The following is an 8,825-nucleotide window of genomic DNA, read 5'->3' on the forward strand; positions in this document are numbered from 1 at the left end:
TTCGTACCGTGGCACGACATGTCTTTACTGGCCAGGTCACTGGTAACAGGTGAATTGCCGAGACAATGGCGTGTGGGGGGCGGAGGGAGGTCATGCTGGATAAGGCACTGTCCCTGCCTGGCATCTTGTAGAGGAAGGTGTCCCATGTACACGTACCAAAAATCTATCTATCTATCTATTGCCAGATGCCTCAATCCCGTTTGGGGTGGCCACAAACAAATCGCCTCCAAGTCGCCCTGTCCCCCGCCATTTCACTGCCCTGCTCCCAACTCACACCCCCCTCTCTCATGTACCTCTCCACCCCATCCCTCCATCTCATCCTCGGCCTCCCCCTCTCTCTTCCCCCCTCGACCTCACTCACATACACTCTCTTCGTCAGTCTTTCACCCTCCATCCTCTCCACATGGCCAAACCACCTCAGTGTGTTCCTCATAACGCTTTCTATCACATCCACATCCACACCACAACACTCCTTTATATCCTCATTCGTCAGCCTGTCTCTCCATGTGACTCCACAGGCTCCTCTTAAATAACTCATTTCCACTGCTCTCACTCTTGACTTGTGTCCTTCCAACAACGTCCAAGCTTCACTTCCATACGTTAGAGTTGGTATCACAATACTGTCATGTAGTAACTCTTTCACTTCCATGCTCACTTCCCTGTTTCTTATCACTGCTTTCAAAGAACCAGCAACCTTTCTTCCCTGCTGTACCCTTTCAAGCACTTCACCCTCCAAACCTCCATCCATACTCATCACACTACCCAAGTACTTAAACGTACTCACATTTTCCAATTCCTCACCATCCAACCTCGCTGTACATTCACTGACTTCACCTTTCTCAAAGACCATCACTTTACTCTTCCCTACATTCACCTTTAGATTCCGTTTCTTACACACTCTCTCAAACTCATCCAACAAGCCTTGCAGCTCCCCTTCGTCTTCACTCAACAACACAGTATCATCTGCAAACAACAGTACAGGGAGTTTCCAAACACTATCCTCTCCCACCAGGGCCACTCCAACATCCACTACCCTACCTTGAACCTCTTTTATTACCCCACCCATGTACAGATTGAACAACCATGGAGACATGACACATCCGTTTCAACCCAACTTTCAAAGAGAAAAATTCATTTAGTTCACCATCCACACGCACTGCAGCCTTCGCACCATCGTACATACTCTTCACAGCATTCAACAACTTCCCATCTACTCCAAATATTCTTAACACTTTCCACAATCCTTGTCTATCCACCCTGTCATATGCTTTCTCCAAATCCATGAAAGCCGCATACAACTTTTTTCCCTTCTCTAGAAACTTTTCCACAAAAGATCTAAGAATGAATATCTGATCTACACAACCTCTTCCCTTCCTAAAGCCTCCCTCTTCTTCTCCAACTAATTTCTCTGTTCTTTCTCTAACTCTGTCAATAAGTATCCTACCATACACTCTTCCTATTATACTAAGAAGACAAATGCCGCTATGATTACCACACACTTCTTTTTCCCCTTTTCCTTTGTACAAGGGAATAATTATACTTGACTTCCAATCCTCCTGGACTCTACCTTCCTCCCAGGCCAATCTGCACATCTTCCACATCCATTCTACTACTATCTCTTCCCCATGCTTCAGCATTTCACCACACACTCCATCAATTCCTGGGGCTTTCCCTGCTTTAACTTTCTTCATTGCTTCTACAACTTCTATCCTACTGATTTCTTCCTGTCTTCTCACCTCCCTCCTTCTCCCAGCCATTCCCCAGCCACTTATACTCGCATTACTTCCATCTTCTATGTTCAACAATTCCTTAAAGTGTTCTCTCCATCTGCTCACTTTTTCTCCCTTCTCCACTAGTAATGTATCATTTTTATCTTTCACTCCCCTGCTAACTTCACTTCCACCCTGTCATACTCTTTTCACCTCTTTCCAGAACATTTTCTTACAGTCCCTCCACTTTACACTCAAATTCCTTCCAAATTCCTCATCCACTCTCTTTTTACTCTCTCTTACTAATATTTTCACCTCTCTCTTTCTTTCTACATATAACTCTCTCTTCCGCCTCTCAACTTCTTCCACGCCCCTATTTCTCATCAATTCATTGTATGCTTTCTTCGTTTGTGCCACAGCCTGACTCACCTCTTCAGTCCACCACGCTGTTCCTTGCACCCCCCTCCGTCTTCTCTTCCTTCCACACACCACATTACATGCTGCACATATTTCTTCTGTAAATATCCTACACACACCTTCCACGTCTCCCATCTGCTCCAATTCATATTTGCCCAATCGTTCCTCCACTTCTCTCTTATTCTCTGCCTTTTTCTCATCCTCTTGTAACCTTTCCACTCTCCTTGCAACTACTCCTTCCTCTCGTCTTTCCCTTGTTCTGTTCCTCCATCTTACTTGAATCCTAATTCTGGCCACCACCAAGTAGTGGTCAGAAAGTCCACTCCCCCAACCTCTATAAGCTCTTGCATCCATTACACATCTTCGCATCCTTTCATCCACACACACATAATCATTGCCTTCCTTTCATTCAGTTCACCACCCACCCTTCTCATCACTCGCCATGTATATCTGTGGATCATTTTATGCCTGAAATTGAAAATTGTGCAAAAATTGAAAATTGTGCAAATTAGGAACCTTGCAATTGATTCGCATTTATGTATGTCAGTGGGATTGGCAGTGACAAAACGTGTGGACGTTCATTCACGTTAACGGGATGTGGCTGGTTAAGCCAGTCTTTAAACTCCACATATGTTAACCACTCCTGCCGGAAAGCTTGCTGATACTATACTTTGGGCTTTTCTTCTTGGTGGTGTAATGGCTCCACTGCAACTGGGTACCTCTGTGTCACTCATTGCTGATGTAATTTACAATTTTTCTAGCAATTAGGCAGCAGAATCAAATGTTTGGCACTCATAAGTCTGACATGTTACCGCCGACACAAAAATGATCTAACTGATGCTGGGAACAGAGAGATCGAGAGACTGTCACAAACGAACTCACAGGAATGAGACGTGTCCAGCTTCAGCTAGTAGTGCGGCTGCTTTTTCATGTTTAATTTAAAAATTTCCACTACAATTTGCCCAATTTGTTATTATTTTACTCTCTAATTCAGTTTATATGTATGTGAATTATCAAAAAAAAAAAAAAAAGATTTTTGTTTATCTATCTACTGCATAGCCCAACGCCCTAATCCTGCAAAAGGTGGCTGCAGACAAAACGCCTCCAAGTCGCTCTGTCACCCACCATTTGACTACCCTCCCCCCAACTCTCTCCCCCCTCCTTCATATGCCTCTCAATTCCATCCCTCCAGCTCATCCTCGGTCTTCTCCTCCTTCTCCCTCCCTCCACCTCACCTACATACACCCTCTTAGTCAGTCTTTCATTCTCCATTCTCTCCACATGTCCAAACCACCTCAATGTATTTCTCCAGATTTTCTCAATCACATCCATAGATTTTTGTGATTTCAGGAAAAAATCGCCAAGACTCCAAGGTCGGAGCTAAAAACCCAAGATCTAGTATAAAAACCCTAGGAGTGGCAACACTGGACAGAAGGGCTCTGGTGTTACCTCACTGGGAGTACACATGTACACACAGCCCATAGAAAATGTGCCAGGTATAACCATACCAATATTTTGCCCAATATATAGCAAGAAAAATTGTTTTTCGTGATGCATTTTGATGTGCCAGCAGTGCCACCTGAGTCAGCTGACTGGGTTGCATCACACGGATGCACGTGTCGGACCATTAAACCACGGGAATTTTAAAAAATCATAAAACCCCTTCTGGACATGATGGCAACATGAGTAATGAACATACATGCACAGTTTCGAATATTTCTATATTTTTCAAATTGTTTCATTTAAAAAAATCAGTGGTCAGCCCCTTTGGTGCACTCCCAGCAGCCTGCCCGGCTGTTTAGTTGCACTGAAGCAGTGTTGAACACTGCTCTTCCCACCACCCCACCCTGCTGCTTGCAATGTTTGATGTGCCCTTTGTTTAGAAATAGTACTGTGTATGAGGATAATAGCATTGCCATTAGTGTTTCTGTGTCAGGCTCTGTTGACTGAGTAAGGTATATGAGAGTTTGGGTTTGGGTCTGGAACGCATCTCCGGCTTTTCTTCAATACCGTATCTTCTAGGGAAAATTGCTTTGATATCCAACATACTTGCTGACCGAACACTCCCACTTGTACACAACACTGCCAGATATCGGGGTATGGTTGTACTAATATAATATTTAGTCCTTCATTCAAGCCACTTAAAGTCCATTTCCGTTTGGGAAAATAAGGCGGCTGACATTGGATTAAGTTATTTTTCTGATGAAAACATTTTGTATAACTTCCCATCTTCCTTTGTCGTGAACTTAGACACAAAACTGACCTTCACAATGTCTGCAAATCCTTCCTGGAGGGTTGGCCCCTGATGCTTGGATTTATACATATTGTAGGCCATAATTATCAGGGACTCCAGTGTCATCTGCTCTTGTGCACTCACGGTACTTATTATTATGACGACAATGAACTTCAGGGAGGCTGGCACTCCCATCTTCTTGGCAACATCAATGTACCTCTTCCGAGTCACTACTTCTGGGTTGGTGTTGTCGAAATAACCACATTATGTCCATCATTTAAACCCTTCTGCATATTTTCCACACAATTCTGCCATGAATCTACAGTGTCTCCATTTGCCCGAATGTAATCCAGTGGGGCCATGTGTGTTGTGGCCACAAAACTCTTGCCAGAAGCAGGGTAACCCACCATTACCACCACCTCTTACTTATGCATTGTCACTTTGGTGGCTGGGGGATCAAACAGTGGAAGTGAATCATCCAGCTGCCTCGGATCAGACTCAGGCATTTCAAAAGGCTGTTTTGTACTTCATGAAGTGTTCCTTGGGTGTAAAGAACTTGAGGCCGATGATGAGGGCAAACAGCCGATTGGAGTTTGAAAAATTCCTCTTCTTCTTCTTCTTGCCCCCGACAGGTCTGCCAGCAGCATCACCAACATAAAGCTTTCCTTCATGTCTGTAGCGACTCCTCCATTAGCCTTATCTTTCAGGAAGTTCCACATTCCAAGAGCAGGCTTTCTATAATCACCTTTACCAGTGGATACAAACACTTGAATGGGCCCACCTAACTTCCGTATTATACTATCAAACTTCCTCTGTATGCCCTTGATAGTGTGCCTTCCACTAGCTATACCAGCCTGGTATGAAAAAATAAGTATTTTGTATCCATTTTTATGCAGCTGTTTAAGCTTACCAGGAACTTCATTGAACAGAATCTTCCAATCATCAGAGTTCTCAGGAAACACTTTCCCAGATTTTATTGTTATTAATGTGCCATCAATTTCATAACCCGCTATCTTCGCACAGCCCTCCTTACCCTTGTGGTGAACCAGCAATAACTTATTATCATGCTCCTCCCAGCCCTCTTCACCTTCGGATGGCATTGCACAAGGTCTCTTTGCTTTGCTAGAATCTCCCTCTTCAACAGTTGTTTGACTCTTTCCTTTACTGCCTTGAACCTCTTCAGTGGCAGTCAGTCTCTTATGCTCATTTCCACTGCTGGCCTTCTTCCTGAGCATTTCCGAGTCTGTTGTGGGATGACTCGTTTCAGCAGGGGGATGACTATCTCTGGCAGGCTCTTCAGGAGGTGGTGGTGGTTCATACCTAAGTCGGTGGGGTTTCTGACCTTGAAGAACCTGAAGTACGTCGTTGTGCTTTAGTTGCACTGTACTGCCATACGGGACAACTATATCTTTTACTGCAATTTCATTTTGTCCTATCTGGTGCAGTGTAACAGCATACGTTGTATAGTCAGCAAACAACTCAACTTGCTTTCTTGAGCACCGCTTTGATGCAATATATATATTTTTTTTTTTATGTGCTCGACTCTGGGCATAGGCTTCTCAGCCTGCTCCCAAGGCCCAGTAGTCCTCCTACATATCGTACACCTCTACATGTCACCACTTCGGCGCTAACACCCACCGTCCATATTGAATACATGCTAGGGCTGTCTCATACAGGACTGGTGTATTGGTATTAGCGGGGATATTTTTACGACATGTCGGCGGGTCTTCTGGTAGATCAGTAAAGTCTGCCGTAATGAAATTCAAATCCTTAAACTGTTCCCTGCACCAGCGGTGATTTGAACCTGGGTCTGGTAGGACTGCAAGCCACCTTTCTTTCTCTCTCTCTCTCTCTCTCTCTCTCTCTCTCTCTCTCTCTCTCTCTCTCTCTCTCTCTCTATATATATATATATATATATATATATATATATATATATATATATAATCATCATCATCATCAGCCATAATTAGTCCACTGTTGAACAAAGGCCTTCCCCAACCTTTCCCACGAATACCTTGACTGAGCCAATCTTTGCTATGTTTTCCTTGCAAATTCCTCTATCTCATCTCTCCATCTCCTGTCTGGCCTTTTTCTGCTATGCTTACATTCTCTTGGTGTCCAGTCAGCAAGCCTCTTGCTCCATCGGTTATCCCTGACTCATGCTATATGGCCTGCCCACCTCCATTTCTGTTCCTTTATAACTCCCACAATATCTTTGACTTTAGTCTGCTCTCTCACCCAAATTGATCTTTTCTTGTCTCTTAAAGATATTCCCAACATTGACCATTCCATTGCTCTCTGAGAACGGATTAATTTATTTTCCATCGATTTTGTCAGTTTCCAGGTCTCACATCCATACGTCATAGCTGGAATTATGTATTCGTTATACACTTTTCGTTTCATACAAACTGGCAAGGTACTTTTCATAATGTCTCTATGTTTACCAAAAGCTTTCCGTCCAATTTTAATGCGTCTTTTTATTTCGTTATCATGATCTTTCGTTAATTTTAGTACTTGTCCCAAGATTTAATTTCCAAACTGCCCTCTTACGGTTTCTATCCTTCTATCTGTGCCTTCATCTCTAGCTTCTTTTCTGGTCGTTCTATAGCCGCTGTTGTTGACAGCCATCGTTCTTCTCGTAGATCTATTAACAGTGGTGTTCCTCAGGGCTCTGTCCTGTCACCAACTCTCTTCCTTTTATACATCTAACCCTACCCACTCATACGCTGATGACTCCACCCTTCACCTTTCCATTCGATTCCCGCAACGTCCATCTCAGCAGTTACTTCAACAAACAAGGGATGAGGCTATGGCACACCTAATGTCTGACTTGGCTCTTATCTCTAACTGGGGTAAAAATAATCTGGTTGTTTTTAATGCATCAAAGACTCAGTTTTTGCACCTAGCAACCCGACAAAATCTTCCACAGATATACCCACTAATGTTTGATAATATTCAGCTTAATCCTGCATCATCCTTGAACATGCTTGGGGTTTCATTTACTCGGGACTTGTCTTGGAAAGGTCATAATACATCTCTTGTAAAATCTGCTTCCAAGAGATTGGGTGTGCTAAGCCGACTCCGTTCCTTCTTTACCCCTGCACAATTGTTGACTCTATACAGGGGTTTTATCCCCCCCTGTGTAGATTACAACTCTCATGTGTGGGGAGGCTCTACCACATACAGCTCTTCTCGATACGGTGAAGTCAAAGGCTTTTTGCCTCATTAACTCTCCTCCTCTTACTGACTCCCTTCAACCTTTGTCTCTTCGCCGCACTGTTGCATCTTTATCTCTTTTCTATTGCTACTTCAATGGTCACTGCTTCTCTGAACTGTCTGCATGCATTCTTCCACCCCTACGATGGGCGCATAGCACCAGTCTAGCAGCAAACTCTCATCCCTTTTCTGTCCAACTCTCTAATGCAAGAGTTAACCGTTACTCCCAGTCCTTCATTTATGCAACAGGTCAACTCTGGAACTGTCTCCCTCTATCTGTATTTCCTACTTCCTATGATCTCCAGTTTTTCAAACGCAGTGTGTCCAGGCATCTGGAAATGATCGGATCTTGAATTTGGCTCTCTCTTATATTTTGTTTTTCTCTTGGAAGGAATAGTTTTGCAGGCTCGTTGCCTTTTGTCCCTTCTTCCTCACATAAAAAAAAAAAAAAAGTTATACTCCTCAATTTCTTCAAGAATTACATCGCTTATTCTGATGACGCTCTTTGGTGTTTGTGGATTAAACATTACTTTAGTTTTACTTCGGTTCATCTTCAGTCCTACTTTCAGACTTTCTCTATTCAGGTCATTTAACATTTCTTGCAATGCCTCCGCTGTTTCTGAGATTAGGACAATGTCATCTGCAAATCTTAAATGGTTTAGCTTTTCTCCATCAATGTTCACTCCTTTGTTTTCCCAGTCTAGCTTTCTGAAAATACTTTCTAGGCATGCTGAAAATAATTTTAGTGAAATTGTATCTCCCTGACGCACGCCCTTTTCAATCTTAATTTTTTGTGAGTCCTTATGTAATTTAACTGTGGCAGTTGCCTCTTTATATATGTTTTCGAGCAGGTTAACAATGTTCTCATTCACTCCTTGTTCTCGCAATGAATTTATAATTTGTATGTGCTCCACTGAGTCGAAAGCCTTTTCGTAATCAACAAAACCTAAGCACAGTGGTTTAATATATTCTGTAGTTTTCTCAATTAGCTGATTCATTGTGTGTAGGTGATCAGTGGTCGAATACCCGCTTCGGAATCCTGCCTTTTCACGAGGTTGGTTTTCCTCCAAAATTGTTGTTATTCTGTTCGTAAGGACTTTAGTGAAGAGTTTTTAAATGACTGATAATAAGCTAATGAGTCGATAGTTACTAAGATCTTTTGAGTCACCTTTTTTGTAGAGTAAAATAACTATTGCATTACACCATGTTTTGGGAATTTTCTTCTGTTTTATGCAGTGGGTAAATAAGTG

The 8,825-nt window shown here is 42.9% G+C and overlaps 1 pseudogene; it reads right to left on the reverse strand.

Annotated features, from left to right (window-relative positions):
• Positions 1–4,317: 4,317 nt before the first annotated feature.
• LOC145391704 (uncharacterized protein F21D5.5 pseudogene) overlaps positions 4,318–8,825 on the reverse strand; it is a 22,076-nt pseudogene continuing 17,568 nt past the window's right edge.

The sequence above is a fragment of the Coenobita brevimanus genome, chromosome 19 (assembly GCF_032717465.1).
Source record: "Coenobita brevimanus isolate Jiangsu-jjx chromosome 19, ASM3271746v2, whole genome shotgun sequence".
Classification (NCBI taxonomy): Eukaryota; Metazoa; Arthropoda; class Malacostraca; order Decapoda; family Coenobitidae; genus Coenobita; species Coenobita brevimanus.